This window comes from Corvus kubaryi, unplaced genomic scaffold (genome assembly GCF_017639235.1).
Source record: "Corvus kubaryi isolate FWS band 111438036 unplaced genomic scaffold, C.kubaryi_AGA036_p1.0 65367, whole genome shotgun sequence".
In the NCBI taxonomy this organism is placed as follows: domain Eukaryota; kingdom Metazoa; phylum Chordata; class Aves; order Passeriformes; family Corvidae; genus Corvus; species Corvus kubaryi.
Window position 1 is genome coordinate 118,025 of NW_024581948.1, and position 20,430 is coordinate 138,454.

Consider the following 20,430-nt stretch of genomic DNA (forward strand, 5'->3'; position numbering starts at 1 on the left):
GTAGGAAGGAAATAGGGAATTCCACCCCCACAGAAAGCTTTCCCAGTCTTCTTTTCTCCTGTATCCAATGAATGTGAAAACATTACTGCCTAACTTCTCCTTCTACCCAGTGTTCCCCACATCCCTTTGGACAAGCCCTTCATGGATCTGTGTTTTGGTCTGGCTGATACTGTGTCATTCAACTGTTGCTGCTGAGAAACAATGGTTTCAGAAAGTGCTGTGCTGTAAGGGAAGTATCTGCATTTCTGGGCTGTGTATTCTATAATGCCAAATAACTTTGTGGTGCTTAATTTTTTTTGTTAGTTTAACCTGAGAAGAAAAGCAGTACTTTTAATGGGTGATGCTACTCCATCTGTGCTATGTGACAGAATTGTCACCTCACCAGTGTAGTGACGGAAGCTGATGTTGAGGAGTCCAATAGTCTTCACATAATGCACATTCCCACTGTACCCTCTTGATCTGTCTTTTCTCCCCATGTGAGTCACGTAAGTGGTTTTAAATGTCTTTCAGTGAGTCATATAGTTTTGCTAATTCTGTCCCTACTTTAATGTCACAATATACAGAGTAATTTTCTTACCTAAAAGCTAAAATTTCATTTGGTCATCTACTTGACACCTTTATAATAAATACTTGTTTTCCTTAAGCAAACTTTTTTGTTTGGTGTGGTCATAGCAGTGTCAAAATCTCAAGCTCTTGTTTCTATTCTGAACTGTCAGTTTGAATTTTTAAATCCTTTCTCAAAAATGGATCAGACTGAGCATTACATTGGCTACATACCTCCTAACACCTTCTGGCAAGCATCAGAAGCCAAGAGTTCCACTCTGCTGTGTCTTACTGCTTGGCTGAAAAAGAATCAAAATGCACATAGAAAATTTACTGTGGTGAAAGTGAGAAGAAAAGGATTAAAGGCTGGAAACAAATGTAAGGACTTCATATACAAGTGGCAGCTGGAATGTATGAAACCTCATGCAGTACAGAGTGTTCCTCAGAACAGGAAAATGTAGGTCTGTTATAGCAGCAACAGTTTTTAAACAGTGATTTAATTTTGTGATGGTAACATTCACAAAATTCCTAATTCAGTGGTTTCATTCTGCCTGCAAATGGAAGAGACAAATGCCTGAAGACATTGTGCATGTGGTATAGAAAGGAGAGACTAAACTGACAGATGCCAAAAATCAATAGGGAAATACTAACACCTTTCTAGGCAAACAGCTGGGCAGGGAAATCTATTTTAGACATTTGGATAAGCAAGATTTATTTCTAGAAGAAATGTAAGACAGAGCCAAAAAAGATGATTTGTTTGACTGCTGTGTTGAAACATATTGTATTGGCATTATATGTTTTGACATTAAAATGAAATGAGCAAGGAAATGAGCATAGTTCAGTATCTTCATTCCTTTCCCCCCAGTACTGGATTCTTCCATGGTAGTCCTTCAATGATAAAAGCACTTTCACTCTCCTTATGTAATATAATGCAATTTAAATGTTTTTTTTTTTTCCATTCCACACCAAAAATACTGGAATGTGTCAAATAAGCAGTTAAAAGTAATACTTGCACGATAGCTTTTGAAACTTTTAAGTTTGAAAACTAAACCAGATGCTGTCCAAATACAGTGGAGTGACTTGGTGAGCAGAGCATCAGCATCTGAAAACTAAGAGTCTTTCTTCTGGTTTCTATAGAGACAAATCAGTGAAGTCAGACTGATTTTTTTTGTTGTTTTAAGATGTAAACCTTAAAAGCAAAGATTCCTTGTTTTGTAAATGGAATACAAGCATCTTTAATGCCTGTAAGGGTCATCTGTTCTGCTGTTCTTGCATGCAGTTTTTCTGTTGCTACAGCATCTACGTTGATCAAGGGTACACTTCGATATACCTGGCTTTCAAGCAGTTCCAGAGGCAGTACAGCAAGAGTAGTTCTGTCAGGAGTTACTTGGTCTACAAATGCATCTTGAAACCACATTTCTTTTCTTTACAAAATGTTGTTGTAGTGATGTGTAGAGATTTCAGTTAATCTTTTCTGCTAATTTCCAAGCACTTAATAGTAGGATGTGCTACAGAAGGCTCTCTGAAGAGAGTGTATTGCGTACCATTTATATCAGTTCAACTCTCAAATTTTATTTTCTCTTGAATATATTTCCACCTGTATTTTAATATGACTGAGAAATTTGATCATGTTTGCTGTTTTGCAAATAGTGTAAGAATGCTCTCTGATTTACAAATCCTGGGGAATTAAAAGTGATGCAGATCTGTACAGTCTGCTGAATAGGCTTGTGGGCCTGTAAACATTTTAAGCTAGTATTGCCACAAAATTTCAAGACATATTTTTTGGTTCCTGAGTAATGAAAATTGGTCGTCAGAATCTCATAAACAATTGTGCAGTTGGTAAATGAGCAGGGAATTGACAGAAACACCGGTATTGGAACAAATTGTACCGAGGATGCCTAGAGGCAACTGTTCATCCTACAGGATGATCAGGGGAATTTCATCAGAGGATGAAAGAGAGGATTTCATCACAGAGGATGAAATGAGGAGGAAGAAGATAGACATTGATATAGCTGTTAATATGTATTAAAAACAACAGTCATTTTGCTTCATTTCTCTGCCTGCCTGCAAAACTTCAGTTCCTTTGCCTGCAGTGTTTGTAGTGGTCACAGTGAAATTAGCACATGCAAAAGGGAATTAGGTGCGACTAGCAAAGGGTACATCGGTATTTGTTTTTCAGACAGCAGAAATGACAGGATTAGGAAAATTAAACTTCTGCAATATTACTATGAGCTGTGCTGAGATGGAAATTTCAGGCTCTTCTTCTCATCGCTGTTGACAGTGTCATGATTTTGTTTATGTCACACACTCAACATTATGGGCAAACTAAACCTCAGGATCAAAAGAGGAATTTTAGTGCTCTTTTCTGAAATTCAGATGTACACATCCAGTTATACTCCCCTACAGGAATCTATCACATCAGAATGAATCCGTTTTGTTTTCCCTTTTTTTTTTCTTTTTTTTTGTTTTGTGTAAAATGCTAGTTCTCGTGGTCAAGCAGAAATTTTGGCAGGAGAAAAAAGGAAAAATATATACATCAGTCAGAAACCCCACAGAAGCAAATCCCTTCTTCTATATACCTTTTATGATAAATATACAATAATATATTTTGCCATCACAAAGTAAGGCTAGTCTAGAGGTCTTTTTTGCCATCATTTTTAGCAGCATTCGCTAAATGGTGAAAACAGAAAGAACGGTCTGGTTCATAGCCAGTTTACCAGAATAGGATCAGAGAATGATTTAGGAAGGGCCTTGGGGAGGTCGGCTGGTCCAACCTCCTACTGAAGGAGGGCTCTCTTCAGAGTTACTCAGGGTTGTTGTACACATGAAGTCAAAGTATGTCTATGTGACAAGACAAAAAAATCAGAAGCACAAATTAACTTCTGCTGAAATAATGCTTAATTATCTGACTCATTTGACAAAAATTAGGAACAGTTAAAAATAATTTTTGACATGTGGAGAGGTGGCTTATGAAACTAAACTGGTTTATTTTGCCATTATTTTAATGAAAAGTATAATAATTTTATCCTGGGAGGTTGTTTTTTTTTTTTTTTAATTAAAAGGTCTCTAATTTACATCAGGTAAAAAGCAAGCACAGAAAAGAAAAAATTGTTGTGGATTGTCTTTTAAGGAAAGTCTGTTCATTAAGGTAGTTCTGCCTACCTCATTAGCACACAATCAGTCCATCTGCCCCAGGTTACTTTGTGTTTCTCATATTTCTTTGACCTCTCAAGCCACTAGAAGACTTGGCTTTTGCTATTGAATATATGCTAACTGGTTGCAGTGATTGTTTCTCTGTGGAGTGTGTGATGCACTGTTGGGCATTTCCTGTTGGAAGACGAGGGGTAGATGGTATGTGACATGTGACAGAAAGCAGAAAGTTAAACTTAGTAGTGCAAGTAAGCAGTTTTGAAGTTTGAAGATCTTAAGAGTTCATAAGTCGAAGATACATGAAGGAAGGAACATGAAAATTCATCATTCAGATGAAAAAATTTAAAAAAGAAGATTTGGGTTTATTGCTTGGGCCCAAATATGTCCCTGTTAACATAAAATGGAATCATAAAACTACTCTCTGTGTCTCTAACTTTGTACCTAGTGAGATCATGCCTTTATCAAGTTGGTTTGTCACTGGTCATGAAAGGCTTAATGACTTCAAGACTCACAGTTTCTGGGAACTTCATTCAAAGGTTTTTTCCTAGCACTTGATTACAGCCTGCAAAGGCAGCTGCTTTGACACTGCTTAAAACATGATTAAGACTTGGAAGGTCTTGTTGCCCCCGCTCAATTTGACTGTGGGATAGGTTTAAGTTAACCCTGTGTCTCATCCTTCCTTTTACAAATGGGACATAATTACCATCCTTCCATAATAAAAGCTATTCTATATGGTCGTTGAAGAACATAAAATCTTTTCATGTTAAAAAGAATGCTCAATCTGGTCTTTTCTGTTGAGCCTGATTTCAAGACTAAATCTGCCAGAAAAAAAGTTAAATAAAAAAACACCTAGGTGACCATTTGCTCTATTCATCCATCAGCAGGGAAGTAAACAGTTTGTCTATGATTGCCTGTCTCACTTATCTATTAGGGTCTGTTTGTTCTTCCTACCCTGTAATTACTCCATTGGATCTGCTGAAATATCCTCTGATTCACATTCAAACTATTTTCAGAAACACCCTTTAATTCTGGCGTGATATTTCATTGCTCAGTAAATATGAAGAGGTGCTCAAGATTTGCTTTATTACAAAGTTCTGGATGGCACTGTGAACTTATTGCTGTGTGAGGTTCCAGTTTGGCAGCAACTGAAAACTGATTTCCTGCCTGAACTGAATGCCAGGAGTTGGAGGCAGGAACAGTAGGTGGCACGAAGTTGCCCCTCCCCAGTACTAAGAAACTAAGTCAAGGCAGTCTCCCTTCAGGGGGATACTCTAGCTGGCTTTCCCAAGTGGGCCAGATGTTAAAACCATGAATAAATGAAAACCTCCCACTGCAAGGAAGTTAATGGAGGTGACCCAAAAGGATGGGTGATTGCTGGGCTGCATCACACATGCTGAAGTGAAGGTGGTGAGCACACGAAGGCAGCCACCTTGGGGCATGGAGCTTTTTTCTTTTTTTCCCTACTTGCCTTTACCTTTTAATTCTTTGTCCAATATTTCTGAGATACAGTGCTAACCTTGCTTTAGCATTTTTGGTTGTATGCTGTAATTTACTATTGGAACTGACAGGATGCTCCCAGAGATTTCTGTGTACAGGTTTTTAACGTAAAATAACTGAATAGTTATAGGATAAAAGTGTAGCAAAACCCTTGCCAAGCCAAGTAGTGGCATTTAGGACCATCTCTTATCCTTACCCTAATGTCATTTCAGAAAAAGATTTTTAAAAAGTCAACTTTATATATGAATCAGTAGAATCAAAAGTATGTTTCTCCCAGCTTTGATGAGGAAAGCAAAAACTCTGTAGTGCTCAAATATTCAGAAATCCACACTGCTTTTAATAACAAAAAGAAAAACAAAGAAAGAAAAACTACTGATATTAACTCTAGAAGAAACAGTACTTTGAGAAAGGCAACAACAGGCTTTACAAAATTATCACTTCAGTCTCTTGAATGAAGGGTAATGAATTTATATGCAGATGCACATAGCACTTTTGTAAAATGTGTCAGACTGAAAACTATCAATAAGCATTAACAACTTTTTAAAAGACAGCATTTAAAACTTAGGAGAAAGCTGGGCTTTGCTCTCATTTAAGTAGTGTGTTTTCCTTGGATGCTGCTTTCCTTGGATGCTGCTTTGTTTTATTAAGCACTGACAGACCATTTTATCATCCTCACTGCTGTCAGTCTATTCCCATGAAGCATGCTTAAATTAAAATTCTGACTCTTGCCAGTTACATCTCACACTTTTCTTGGAAAAAGATATTTCCCACCTTACGTGTTGGAAAATTTCTCTATTTATTGTGAACATTATTACAGCTAGGGTAATGCAAGGAATTGCATATTATGCCATTTTTCACTGGATTGTGCAAATAAAGACCAGAAAAAATGTATCCAACCTAGCTACTCTAACTTTATAAGGTTTGTTTGTTGTTTCCTTTTTTTTTAAAGTTGTATTTCTAATTCTTTTTACCTTATTGATTGGAGATCTAATCTGCTTTAATGCAGGTTGGTTTTGTTGTTTAAACCTTTGTTCCATTTATTTCCTTGGCTGTTACTGTAAACTGAAGTTAAATGTAGTTGTGTTTAGAAATATTGCTCTAAAATGGTGGTAAAATACTTCCAGCCAATATTAGATACCAATAGAAATGAACAGAAAAAGTAGAATTGGTCAACAGTCTAATTAAAATATATGCAGCATACAGTCTTATTACCATTAAAAAAATAAATACAAAATTGTTGGCAAGTATGAGAAAAATAAGTTCATAGGTCAAATAGAACCTTGGGAATGAAAGAAATTTTAACAGCCTTCTCAGCTGTTTCCTTTTTCCCTCATCCACTTCTTTCCCTTTAATTGGAAGACATTACTTCTTATGGAATTTAGTCAGGAGAGACAAAGATGAAACATGGATACTGAAAGACTTATTACCTGCAAGTTTAAACAGCTGCCTGCTAACACTAAATCAAAATACTTGAAGTAAAAAAGAAAGCAGGTAAACAGTATAGAAGACTACAAATTTAGGCAGTTTTAATTTGTAAGTTGTTTAAAAAAAACCCCACTTTTTGATATCAAGAATTGTTCAGGGGAAAGACAAGTAACATCTATTCCTATACTATTTTATATCTATTACAAATAATGTATCTGTCCCACTACTACAGAATAATATATAATTAAAGAGAACACTACTATTGTGACCAGTAGCTTGGGAAACGATTTGAAAATAACACATCTTTCAATTATTAAAAGATGTGTTATGTTTGACTATGCTAGTTAAAAAATCTCTTATTAAGAACACAGTGGCAGTTCTTAGCACTGCTGAGTACTTTGGCAGAAAAAGCGAATTTGTTCAATGGGTACTAATGTTCTGTATTTGGAAAGAGTGACATATTATCATGTGATGATTACAAAATACCATCTCAACCCTTTATTATCAAGGGCCAAATGAAACATTTTTTATTAGGAAAAATCATTTTATGATTAAAATTAAATAATTTAAAATTTAAGTATGAAAACTTGCACACCAAAATTATAAGGTGATGCTCAGCTTACACATTATTTTATTAGAACTAAAGAGTTATGTATAATAGTAATGTTAAAAAACTCCAAATCAAATGATCCAGGTGACCCATAGGGTGTTCTAAGTTTGGGGTGAAATAATAGAAGGACTGTCTTGTGATTGGGTTGATAAAGAATTAACGAATAAGAATTTAATTTATAACTGTCAGCCTGGTTTTATGGATTTTTTAAAATTAATTTTCTTCAAATTAACTTGAATTAATTCTCTGAAAAAATTACAAATTTCGAAGTGGTTGTTTAGCTGGGACACTGTAATTTTGTGTCATATTTGTTTTGTTACTGAAAGTCTTCCAATTTAGATTAAAATTTTACCACCATTAATGTTAACATCAAGCAGTCTCAGAACCAGGCTCTTATTTTTTTGGTGGATTCACATTTTATTGATATTAGAGTATTTAGAGGTATTTAGAGTGAACTTCTACTAACAGCCACTACTCAATTTATTTTCTCATTGAGACCTGCTGATTTAAAAAGGCGTTGGATACTGATTACAATTTACAAGACAGAGAGACTGGCAGAATGGTTGATAAAGATATTTTCTAACATTACTATTAGTACATAATCAGGGAAGCATTAAATAGAACTATAGGAATTCACAATTCAAAAAGAATGTGCAGTAAAGGAGAGCCTGAGTAGAAGGACCAAGAAAGATGCACATGATGGGGGACAAAGACTGATTCCCTGGATAAACTCGCATTTGATTGAATTAACAAGATATTACTTGTTTTTGTTAAAGTATATTAATATATTTTCAAAAAACCCTTTTCTATATAGAGATGACCACAGATGCATACTGAAAAATAAGTGTGATGCCTTCACACAGCTCAAAAATTGTCTGCCCTTTGAAGAACTGAGAGGGTTTTCTTCTTCTTCAGAATGCCACTTTTCTGGCCTGAATTGGCTTGGGTCATAGACCCCAGGATGAAGGTGGTGTTTTAAGTCAGCACCTGGAAATGAGTATGGAGCTACCTGGGACAAGAGTTCACAATGCCAGGTCGTGCCTGCACTGCTTTTTTCACCCTTAGATAGATTTGTTATTTGCAGTTGCTATCCTTGCCTTTTCAGTACTGTGTCTGAAACATGTGACATAAAAGTTCCTGTGTCCTTGCCTCTGTGTTATAGGAGGCATCCTTCTACCTGTAGTTGGCTCAAAGGGCCGTGTCACACAGCATAGCAACTGAAGTGAGCCACCTGTGAAATTATGAGCTTTTTTTTCTTTTCTTTGTCTTTAGCAGAGGTATTTGAGGGGGCACAGTGGGCAGAATTTTGCCAGTCCAGAGCCGTGAGTTCAAGCCATCAGCATGAGCATGCCTTACATGCTCTAGCTTGAGAGGTTATTCTGGCTCAGGTAAGTGACTCTTCAGTCAAGGATAGGTCCTTGAGCACATGGTCAAGTACATCTGGCCTCTGCAATTCAGGCTTAAAATTCTCCACTGTAAATCTATGAGTCTACTGAATGAAGTCCTTTTATAGGGAGAAAGCAGCTTTACAGCATTGCCCTGTAGATAGCCAGGGTTCTTTATGCTTTATTTGCCCTCAGGGGATGCCTAAGTTTTGTGAGTCAGAATGATCAGGGCATATAACACTAGAATAGTGATATGTCTAACTGTCACCAAGGATGCTTATGTGATCCATGTTCTGCTCATGGATCTAGTGTTTGATGATTAGGGGAGATACTTCCAAAAGGCAAAGAAAGCTCAGGAGTAATAAAAGAAGTGGCAAAAGGGCCTGAATTTTCTTTTCATCACTAAATTTCTAATATTGACTTGGGGTAGGGAGTAGGGAATGTCCAGCTTTTAACACCCAAAGTTCTCTTTTCAGAGACAGACATAAAATAAAGACTATATCTTGCAAGGCTCTCATGGAAGGTGGCCAATGTGTGCACATTATTTTGATTAACTCATAAAAGGATCCTTGAAAAAATAGTATTTAACAACAATTATTACAAGGACAGATGATTGCATCCTACTGATATGCTGTCTGTGGACTCTTTAAGAAAGTTACTTGGCAATATGAGCAGAGAGGAAAAACACTGATTGAAATTGGCACTGATCATTTACAGTGGACTGTCTGTGTGTATCTAGAAAGGTTGCACATTGCAAAACAGTTATAAATATTATGAATCACTGAATATGAAAATTGGAACTGAATATAACACTGAATAAAAATTAACAAAAAATATCCTTAAATTTCATGTCTGAATTGAGAAAAGAAATAATGCTGATGTAACAGAATTAATTTTTTAATGAACAAGGTTATTATTATTTATCCCTGTGTGATTTTGTTATGCACTTTAATTAGTTTAACAAGGCTAATGGATAAACTTTCAAATTTTTGAGATACTGTTCAATTAGATTCCATAGAAAATAGTGGAAAAACAAACAGTCTGACAGATTATGGAAAGATTCAGATAAATTAAATTGGTGGGTTAATAGATGGGGACTGTTATTGAATCCTTTTAAATGTGAAAAGAACCTGTAGGAATACAGAATGAAACACAGTGGTATCTGTTTGTAGGAAGCTTGTTTCACAGCACAGGAGAGAGAATGTACAAGTGATGTACTATAGAAGCAAATCACTAAATTGTAAATGCAGTTAAACAGGAGTGGTGGAAAGAGGGTCAGTAAAGAACACTACCTGGGGAGATATTCTGTGGTAGAAAGCCATCACTTCCCTTCCCAGCCAAGGGAAGGATGGCTGGGGGGCCAGCTTCAGGGAGGGCATTTGGCATTTTCAGACTGCATCATTCTCATTATCATCTCAATTTCTCCCATGTTTCAGCACAGAGGATTCTAGAGGTTTGTCCTCTGAGGTAACAAAAGCAGGTGTATAGTGAAGGTCCCTAACAGTGGCCTTTTCACCCATAGGTGGTGTTCCAGCCTTGTCTCAGGGCCAGTTTGTGCTTTCTGATTGAGGTGAGAAGGAAATTAAATCCTACTTGAGCAAATTGGAATTACTGGGTCCAAGCAGCACTTGCGGTTCCTAGGGAGGGAAAAAATAAAAAAAGCTTGTGGTTGGTTTTGAAACAGAGGCAAAAACATTTTGTTTGAGGAAAGTATGTGTTGGTTATTTAGGAGATGAGAGTTTGTTAATGCTTTGCAGACCCATGCCTCCCCTGGCAAATAGATTTACAAGGATATTGGGTAAAGTGTTTCCATGGCAATGCTCAGGCCTTTTGTCAGCATTTTTCATGCGAGAATAGAGAGGTGCAATGCTGGGCAGTAGAGGGCAAATGAAAAGGCAGGAGGCAACAAGGTGTTGGCTGTGGGAGGCTTTTGGTAGCATTGTCTCTATATCATTCCAGATAGAAAATAGCTTGAGACTGCCTTTTCAGGGAGTTCAAACAGGAGACCTTTGATGCTGATGCAAGGAGAGAAGCCACAGAAGAAGAGGTAAAAGCTGCTTCTGCAAAGGAGTAGCTGTTTAAACAATACCTGTGTATAATGATTTAGCCAGATGGTTACTGGCTGTTGGATTTCAGACCTGAACAAAGTCTGATCCATGGGATTGAAGGGATGATTATATACTCAAGTACATGCAGACAAGCAGAGAAATTCTGCTCCTATTTAACTGGCTTTTTTTCCTCCTGTGAGAAGTAGTAATTCCAGTGCAGTTGGATGAGGGATGAATTTTGCTTAGTGGCCTGTCCAGAGTTCTGAGATGTAATTTTTTTTTTTTTTTTTTTTTGGTCTTTTTAAGCCTGAGCTTGGCAATAGTCCTCCGCCTGATGCAGGCTAAACAAATGATGTGTCCTGGAAGATGGTGGAGAGGAAGGACCCCTGAGTCCTCTGAAGAGGACCATAAACATTTCTGTAGATTTTTGGATTTGCCCAAAATTTCTCACAATGGGCATTGCTGGAATACTGTTACCTGAGAGCATCTTTGTATGAATGCTGGACCATGAAAAAACTTTTAAGTTAGTGAATGAAAGAAGATGTATCTGCTTGATGTCTCTAAATACACAATTTAGACTCTCTCTTAGTTAATCAAGTTGATGACATCAGTAGGTACAAACTTGGGGAAGTCACAAGTCAAACAGGAAAGAACGCTTAAACAAAAAACTTCTGGTTTTGGACGCTGTGTATATTTTTATATTTATCAGGGATACACTTTGCACCACCAGCCTCTCAGTAGATCTTTGTGTTAGTTTTAGCTAGAATTTATGTAAAAATGGATATGCAAATAAACTCTTCACATAAGCTGGGAAGACACTGCAGTAGTAGGTGCTGTCACAGCAGGATGATAGCTGTGAGGCTGAAATGAACTAGACATACCATTTGAAAGAAAGAGCCGGGAATCGTGACTTTCTTTAAGGTGCTCACAGGCATTCTACTAAGGAATATACAGGGCATACTCAAGTGTTTTCAATGCAAATCATGAATTTATTGATTCACTTATCAACCCACAGGTGAATGATGGTAATAGGACTGCTTCTGCATCAAGCTTAGAATGGTAAGCACACCTTTTTCATGTTAATGAGCCATCAGCAAACTGCAGTAAAACCATGTGCTGGTGCTGGTGGTGTTTTACCACAGGGCAGGGTTGTTATCAGCACCAAGTGGAGAAACTATTTCTGGAACATCAGAAGCCTTAGGTCAGACAGTGGTCCCAAAAGAGAATGTAGTTCTCTGGGTCTGGGGACACAGTGAGAGCCCAGAGGCTCTCCCTAAGGCAGGGGCTGGGGAGATGGTGCCCTTGGCTGCAGGTGGAGGGTCTCTGTCACTAAACAAAGGAGCTGCAGGAGGAGGTCAGCAGCTGCACAGCATGAGATGATAACAAAAAAGGCCAGATCTTCTCCAACACCATGCAGCTACAGGAACCAGGGTGCACAGCTGTATTGAAGAAGAGGCAGGCAGTGTCTGCATTTTTCTGACTGGAAAATGATGACAAAGCCCAGAAACTTGTGACTTCTGGCACTCATAGGAGATGATCACGGTCCTGGTAGCAGATGAGAAGCTGGGAGTTACCTTCAATGACAAACTGAACTGAAGCTGGCTGATCCTGAGCCACACAGCAGCACCAAGAGAGAGAGCAAGAGATCCCTGTGGCAGGGAATGGAGGTCACAGTCTGGTGTCCTAACCTGCTGTCAATGGTTGTTTGTTGCTGGTCACAGTTATGGACCCGAGACATGGCGAGAGTGCTGAGCCTGGTCCAGCCCTCAGACTATTGACCCTGCTGCTCTTCCATGTGATACAGGGGAGACCTGGAGCTTATGAAGTGTGACTGCGTGGCTCTGGGTGTAAGGGGCAAGGCCTGGTGCTCCAGATCTTACTGGTGAAGGAGGAATGGCTCTTATTTTTAAACAAAGATCTAAATTAACTTTACAGACAGATCCATTTCTCTAGTTTTCATGACTTCTTTAGAAATGAAGTAGCTGGTAGAATCCTTGTAATTAGAATAAACTTCAGTAAGTTTTAAAGATCTTTTAAACCTAAGTTTAATGTGTACATATCATGTGCAAAAGTACTGCACTCCTTCTAAGAGCAAAGTCCTGGTCTATGTACTTTGAAAACCCATACTGCTTCTCCTTTCAGTGCCAGGACATATTTTTATTCACAAAGGCCTTCAGAGTTTATGCCAAAGGTTAGGTGTTAATTTTTTTCATGGTCATTGGGGATCCAAATTATTGTTTATATTTGCTTGAACTCACTTCTGTTGTACTTGTTACCATTATAAGATTTGTCTCTTTTCCCATGGAAAAGTGTAACTACTTCAAACATTAAAGAAAGAAAAAAACTCATAATTGATATTTGGTAATTAGAGCAACTCAAGCTAGGCTGTAGGCTGTCTTAGCATTATTAGTTATATTTTGCCAACAGAAGATATTCAGCTTGTACTGCTGCAAAGAACACTGAGAGTCACACCAATGACCACTAGAAGTTTTAGTTTTTTGATACCTTTACTATATCGCTGCAGAGAAAAGGAAGAATGAAAATTAAGGGCAGTACTTCTAATTTTGCTCCATTGGGGTGGCTGTAGGAAAGTGTCTTGCAATTTTTTCAAAGAAACAATTCCTATTGATATCACTAAGTGCTGTGATTTTGCAATGACTGTAAAGTTGTACTCTGTCACCAGTCTCTGAACTGATTTTCTAGTTTTCATAGGCAAATGTTGTGATCTAGAGTTGATTCAATATTCCTGTTACCCTACAGAAATACTGGTGAACTTGGTTTAGCTATTTTTATGATTAATCTCAGAAATATTTTTTAAAATATTGCAAAAATGGATTTCAATTACTTCTTACAGTGTGACAGTGGTTGGTTACAGTTAATTAAAGACACATTTATCAATTAGTTGTTTGATAACTTCCTTTCTCCTGTGATTATTCTAAACTTTCTTGACAACAGTTGGTGAAAGCGTGGTCTGAAATGAACATTTTTCTCTAGATTAAACGTTGGTCATTAATTTTGTACTATAGTAAGTTCTGGTAGGATTCCTGTGCTGAGTTTTGGGCTCACTTGTGTAGCAGAAACATCTGGTTATTTGGCAGAATCTTCAGACAAGTATGTTGCCAGCTTCAGAGCTGTCTCCTCGTTTGCCTTATGACTTGGCTTTTCTTGGCAGATTGACTCAAATTCCTTAATGCCATTTTTTTTCTGATTTTCTTTTTATGATAAAGGCAATAGTTCAAATGTTTTAATTCAGTGTTTATACACTGGAAGTTCTTCTTGGAATATCACTGAAAGAGCACAGGTGACTGGACTGAAAAGTCTGGAGGTAGTATAAATTATTCCATTAAAAATAAAAATAACTTCTTTCTGTTTTCATGTAGCATACAAAATAGCTGAAAATTTTAATCAGTATGATGATGTGTGCTGTCCAAACTCTAATAATTGTGGTGCTTATTGTCCTGGAAGGCATTATGTTCTGACAGTATTTGCACAAATTATATCTCAGTTTACTACTGTATGTAAATTCTTGTAATTGCAGTCACCAAGACCCATGAGAAAGCCCCAGGACATCTGACAACATTTCTCAGTGCATGCTGTATGCCGAAAAAGTAAAATAGCTTTTCAGAAAAAATAAATGGCTGAATGTGGGGAAGTTCTGATAGTAATTCTTTGAATAAGGCTGATCAGGAACAAATATCATGGTAATATACAGTGCCTGTAAACTATACCCAGTTCTGTCAAGAACATTATCTACTCTGAGTACACTGACAAGGAATAATAGTTATGTTCATGCATTTTCAACATCACAGATGGTTAAAATTTGCTAATATTTTCCAACCAAGTGCCTATCAATTGATCATTTCCTATTGACAGAATGCTCCAAATAATTTTGTTCTGTACACCTACACTGTTCTTTTACATGGCTGTTCCTGGAAAAACACAGGGAGCTGTTCTTGGAAAAGCAAGGGGAGCTGGGTGCCTTATGCCCACATTTGCTTTTACAAATTAGGTCTGTTTATAGTGAGAGATGATTATGGTCTTTTAGGCTGTGCTTTCTTATTTTTTATTACAATTTCTATAGTGAGTTCTTCTTTCTCATTACAAAGATGAGTAACATAGTCCTGCTGGATATTTAAATTTTGACCTCTTTTGTCTTATTCTTATAAATGCTCTCAAGGAGCGTTATTTGCTTCACATTAGTTTGCTAGAATAAATTTGACTAGCCTCGGAGGCAATGTTAATCTCTTCTGATGCAAGTTCTGTTTCAAATGCCAAGACCAGGTGGCAAGGTTTGGTATGAATGGGATTGTAAGGGGTTTAGGCAATTTTTTCAGCATGTAATTCCTTAGCCTGGTTTATTACAGCCAGACCATTCGTCTGGTTACACCCGCTGAACATCCATCTTCATGACTCCACTTGCTATTTCTCTCCCATTTTGCAGCACAGTGCATGCAGAGTTCCTGTGTGTTTTAGGGCTGTGTGGTACATAGGCTGACTGGATGCTTCATCTGAGACCCACAAACCATGAATTGCCTGTCCATAAAACTGTTGAGTAGCAGACAATTTCTAAACTGTGGTAGCTAAAGATTTATGTAAATGCTACATAGTGAAAAAGCAGGGAGGCTGGAAAAGATTTTGTGAGGACCTACAGGCTCATTTCAGCTTTTTATAATGAAACTCAGTGATTTGCAGTTGATCTGCCTTTAAAATTAATTCAGATTAATGTTTTAAGTTGTTTGAATGGTATCCTATTTGGACTCAGTGATCCTAGAGACATTTCTCAATCATAACAACGCTGAGATTCTATGATTCTGGGACTTGGCAGCACTCCCATCTCATCTGTCCATAAATGTGTGCTATGCTGCCGTATTTAGTGAAATATCAACAGATAGAAAAGCGGTGTTGGAGCAGGGTCTGATATATTCAGATTTAGGAAAGATGAAAGTAACCCTGTGTAGCCACTTTTGAATGCTTTTATCCCTAATACACTGGAGCAATTATTCAAAAATATGTTAGCGATGTGAAAATATGTTCCTTGTGGTGCTATAAAAATAGCTGTGCCCTCAGGGTATCTGCTGTAAAAAGTGATGGACAAACAAGCAAATGCAGCTTTAATTTACCTTTAAAGCAGTACACAAAAACGTTTATGTTATTTTCTTTTCTTTCAGACTATTTTCTTTCTTTTTTAAAAAACATCTTCCCTGTTCCCCTTCTAGACATAGGCACTTCAGTATAAATGAATACTGATGATGAATTAATTCAGTCTACAGTAGATCTGCATAGGCTAAAAGTAGGTTATTGTACAAAACTCCAGTTTCTTGCCAAAATGATAACTTGGGGCCAGCAGAGGTACTAAAGTGAAGTATGACAGTAAAAATTAATCTGTTTTTCTAAAACTGGCTTTAAAATGTCACTGTAGCATTCTATTTTTATATCCTAATTGTCTATTAGTATCTTGTTTACATGCTTTCCATAATTATCTTATTCTATAACCTTACTATTGATCTTTAAAGGTGTTAACTTTGATTTACTTTTCTTCTTTTGAAATAAATTGTGGGTTTTTCCATCCCCTACATTGGGTAAGCTGTAATTTTCTCTTACCTCCTACTAGAATTGAAGTGGGGGAAAGGATTCATCTCTGTATTTTGCAAGATACTGAAGTATGAGCACTCAGGATTCATTCCTAGTAGGGCAGTTCTGCAGGTATTTCTTGGATGGAGTCTCAGACTAAAAGTTGGAAAACAGTATCAAGTTTTGTGGCTTTCAAGGCAATGAATAGGGAGCCAGAACCACAGCTGTGGAGCTTGCAATAGAAGTATTTTGGGAGTACACTGAAGCCAGTTTAAGGGACTTCTTATAAACCCATTTTCTCTCTTTGTTGAGAAGAAAATGTATACATGCCTTTCTTTTTTTGTTGTTTTTTTTTTCTTTTCTGTGCAATGCAGTAGTATCATATAGGTATATGTGTATTTTAACTTGTAGGAACTGTGTTACCTAATCTGTACCACACTGAAAATGAGGTGCTTCATTCATCTTCCAGTGTGTGAACCTAAGGAAATTCTAAGTGTTAGAACCAATGGAAAAAAAAAACCCCATATAGCTAAATTGTGCCACTGTTTGTGGTAATGTTTGTATATTAAACTTGATGCCACTGTAACTTACATTTTTCCCTGCTGAATCCTTGCAGGAGTTAATTATCCAGTGTGGAAGTTTAAGAAAACCACTGACAGTGAATTTAGCAGGTTTTCTTAGGTGAAGAAATTTGACAGCCTTTACCCTTAGAGACCAAAAAAGCCTGGAGTACAAACTACAAAAGCTTGACTTGCACAGATTTGTGTAGTCTACCTTACTAATTGCTCTGAAATTCCTCATTGGCTGCTGTATTTTTATAAGATGAAGAGAAAATTAGCGTGCCGTTGCAATTTATAAATAATTCTTGCACATTTAACTCATAATTTTCATCATTAGTCAGGAAGCAATTAACATTTTAAATGCTAATTTTTAGACTATTAGAGAAATATCCGCTGATATTAGACTTCTGAGATGGGGGAGTGCCATGGAAGATTATTATAGCTTGAAGACTGTAGAGGAGAATACTATATGTTTCAATTCAGTGTCAGCAGGAAGTCATATGGTGCAATTCTATAGAAATCTGGGAGATTTATTTTAACCTCTGGAGGAAAAATAACGAAGCAGAGTTATATAGAAAGCCTTACCTGAGACAAAAATTGAAATGTAAAGCAAAGAAAAGTTTTTTTGAATGTTGGAGTTCTGTTGTTTTTTAAGTAGGACATTTAGATTTGTCCATTTGTGCATACCTAGAATTAGAAATTTTACCCCTGTAGCCTTTTCCTGTTTTAAAGTTATAGGGATTATGTTAAAATGATGATATCTGCAGATCTTTGATACCCAAGGCTAGTAATTATATATAAGCAGACATTCCTACTGATGGGATGTGCAAAAGACCGGGTTTCTAGTTTAATCTCCTTATTGCTGTTCATTCCAGTGAGCAGAGGAGATTCTGAAATTGTACAGGATATAAGAAAATCACAAATGAGGGCTGTTTCTAGAGAAAGTCAGAGACCTAGTCAGTAAATGATGCTTAGGGGACAGACAGCTAATGCTGGGCTTGACCAGCTTTTGGGTCCGGGCATTGCCAGTGACTGGCTCTGTGATGTTCAGTCAGGGGTTCTGCTTCTAGAAAAAACAGGGGAATGATACTGCCTTCCTTCTCAGAGCACTTTGATCTTAGTGTCTTCTACGCTCTGTCATAATTACTATTTAAAACACTAAGTAATTGCATACTTGTATCATGGACAAAGAGAACCAGAAGAGCATTATGAAAGTTACGGAGCTGTATGTAGCCTCTGTTGCCCTTCTCCCCTTCCATCTTTATTAATGCTGACATGCTCAGTTTTAGAAAATCCCAGTGTTACCTATTTAGACCTGGAAGTGTGAGAGTTACTTTGTTTTTCCATTTTATGGTGCTCCTAGTTAAGATAATTATCAGAGTGTGTTAACTACAGAAACAAATTTACTAGATCCACTGAAGGCCAGACACTGTTGGTCAGGACATATATTTTGCTTTAGGCAACTTCTCATTTCCATTTTGTTAACACTTATATAACACCTAGCCTCATAACAAATGGGTGGCTTGATGAACTAGCTGAGTGTTATGGACTCTATTAGCCCTCAAATCTCTCCTACCTGGGCAACAGAGTTTGAAGCCATTCTTCTCAAACTCCCACTTTTGTGGCAAGTTTACTAGTAATGAAACAAATTCAGTAATGAAATTCAGTTGTGTTGTCTCAAACTGACTGTTCATACATTCAGAAAAATGTTCCTGTGTAGCAAGTGTCCATGTACAGGAGCTTATTACTGCACACCCACTCATTTTGCTGTTTTCAGCAGACAGCTTCTCAGGGCCCACTGGAAGTGTTCATTGCCCTCCATCCGTGAATGTTTGTTTGCATGATGCCATATTTGGTAGGACTATCTTTGTTGAATCCAGAGGCTTTCACTTAAAACCGATTATGACTTTTAACAACTGTGAAATATTCTGTTTTCTCCTTCTAATAGAGGAGATATTGATAATTTATGTGTGAAATCCTTGTCCAGTTGGAGTTAATGTGAGTGTGAGCAGGGCCAAACTGCGAACATGTCATCAAAATTGCTTGGGTGTTTTCCACAAAGCCACTTACAAGGGCTATCAGATAGCAATAAGAGCATTCAGATGGTTCTAAAAAATAAATAAATAGTATAATATTCTAAGTTATCTAAAAATAATAATACTGTAATAAATCTTCACATGAAAAGCTTAGTAGAAAAAAACAAAGTCCAAAAGATGATGAAACCAGCAAGGACGAACATAAACAGCTGTAAGTTTAAAACATTCAAATAAAATCTGACAACAGATTAATTGAAACTCACTTTACTAGAGCAACTGTCCTCTCTAAAACACATGTGTAATGTTGGATTTACCTGATGTCCATGGCATGTTACAATGGAATTATTTCACCAGTTCAATACTTGGAAAATTAAACATTGTCTAAAATTGCAAATTTATACTAAAGATGAGAAAAGCCACTGAAGCGCCATAGCAAGCCTTAGATTCATATGTGTGGCTGCAAGAGTTTGCAAGGCCAGAAAATTACAGAGAGCAACAGATTCTTGTGCAAAAATTCCTGACTGATCCATGCAATAAATACCTACCTTAAAAACCAAATCATTTGTAGAAAGTAACAAATGCAGATGACAGGTCAAATCAGTATGTACAGCCCCTCTAGCTTTTCTTACTGGTTTAAACTCACAATGACCCACAATGTTTTCATTTGAAACAAAAATTTCTTGACTTCTGCAAAGGAAGAGGCTCTGAAGAATGTCCTGTCCTCTCTTTCTTACAGGACCCTGTAGTTACAATGCATCAGTTGACACTCATGGCAGTTTCAGACCACCAGATAAGTAAATTTGTGGAACAGAAGTGGGAAGCTAGAATTGTGAGAGATGTTTCTATCCTGCACTGGTGAAATTAGGGTGGAAACTGCCACTAAAAATAGCATAATTTTTGTTCCTTGGTGCTTTTTCCTTTCTGTCTGCTTCAGAGAGGCTGAGCTAGAGTACCGGGACAGATTGTGCTGGGATGTGGGTGACACAAGATCCTAAGGATGAAATCTGATTTCAACAAGACTATTTTTTATTTTGAAAGCTTTCACTGCAAATGAAAGCCATGGCATAGGAAGTATGACTTCACCTTGGCTTTGTAGTTAATAGCATGTGGGAGGTCTCCTGTGTTCAGGTCAGCACAAGATCATGCAGGCATCTAGAATTTCAACTTTATTCACATCCTGGTGTTCCCTTCCTACTAAGTGGGTTAACATGTTTAGAAGAATTTTCTCAGTGATCTATTTTTGCAAGAAATAGTGAAAGGAGTGATTCTGGCTGTGCAGTATGGGAGGGGAAAATGCATACTGAAACAGCTTAAAGCACAAAGAAAAAAGTATTATAACTTGATTAAGAATTGAGTCTCAATTAGCTACCACAAATGTATGGAAGTATTTGATTATTGCATTTTAATCTCACCTTAATCCCAGTTTGAAACAAGCTGAGTATCCAGATCTGTGCTTTCAGCATTCTGCAATTTACAGTCTGAAAAGCCTTAATGGTATTGCTGTTCTTAAAAAAAGAGAGTATTTCGATATTACTTACTCCTACACACATTCCCATGTGTAGTCCAGCCTAAAACATCCCAACCTGTTATATATTATTTCTGGAA

The 20,430-nt window shown here is 37.2% G+C and overlaps 1 protein-coding gene across 2 annotated transcripts in view; it reads left to right on the plus strand.

Moving 5' to 3' along the window:
• Positions 1-20,430, plus strand: part of LOC121673369 (integrin beta-like protein 1) — a 131,589-nt gene that overhangs the window by 14,295 nt on the left and 96,864 nt on the right. The gene's annotated exons all lie outside the window — the stretch shown is intronic.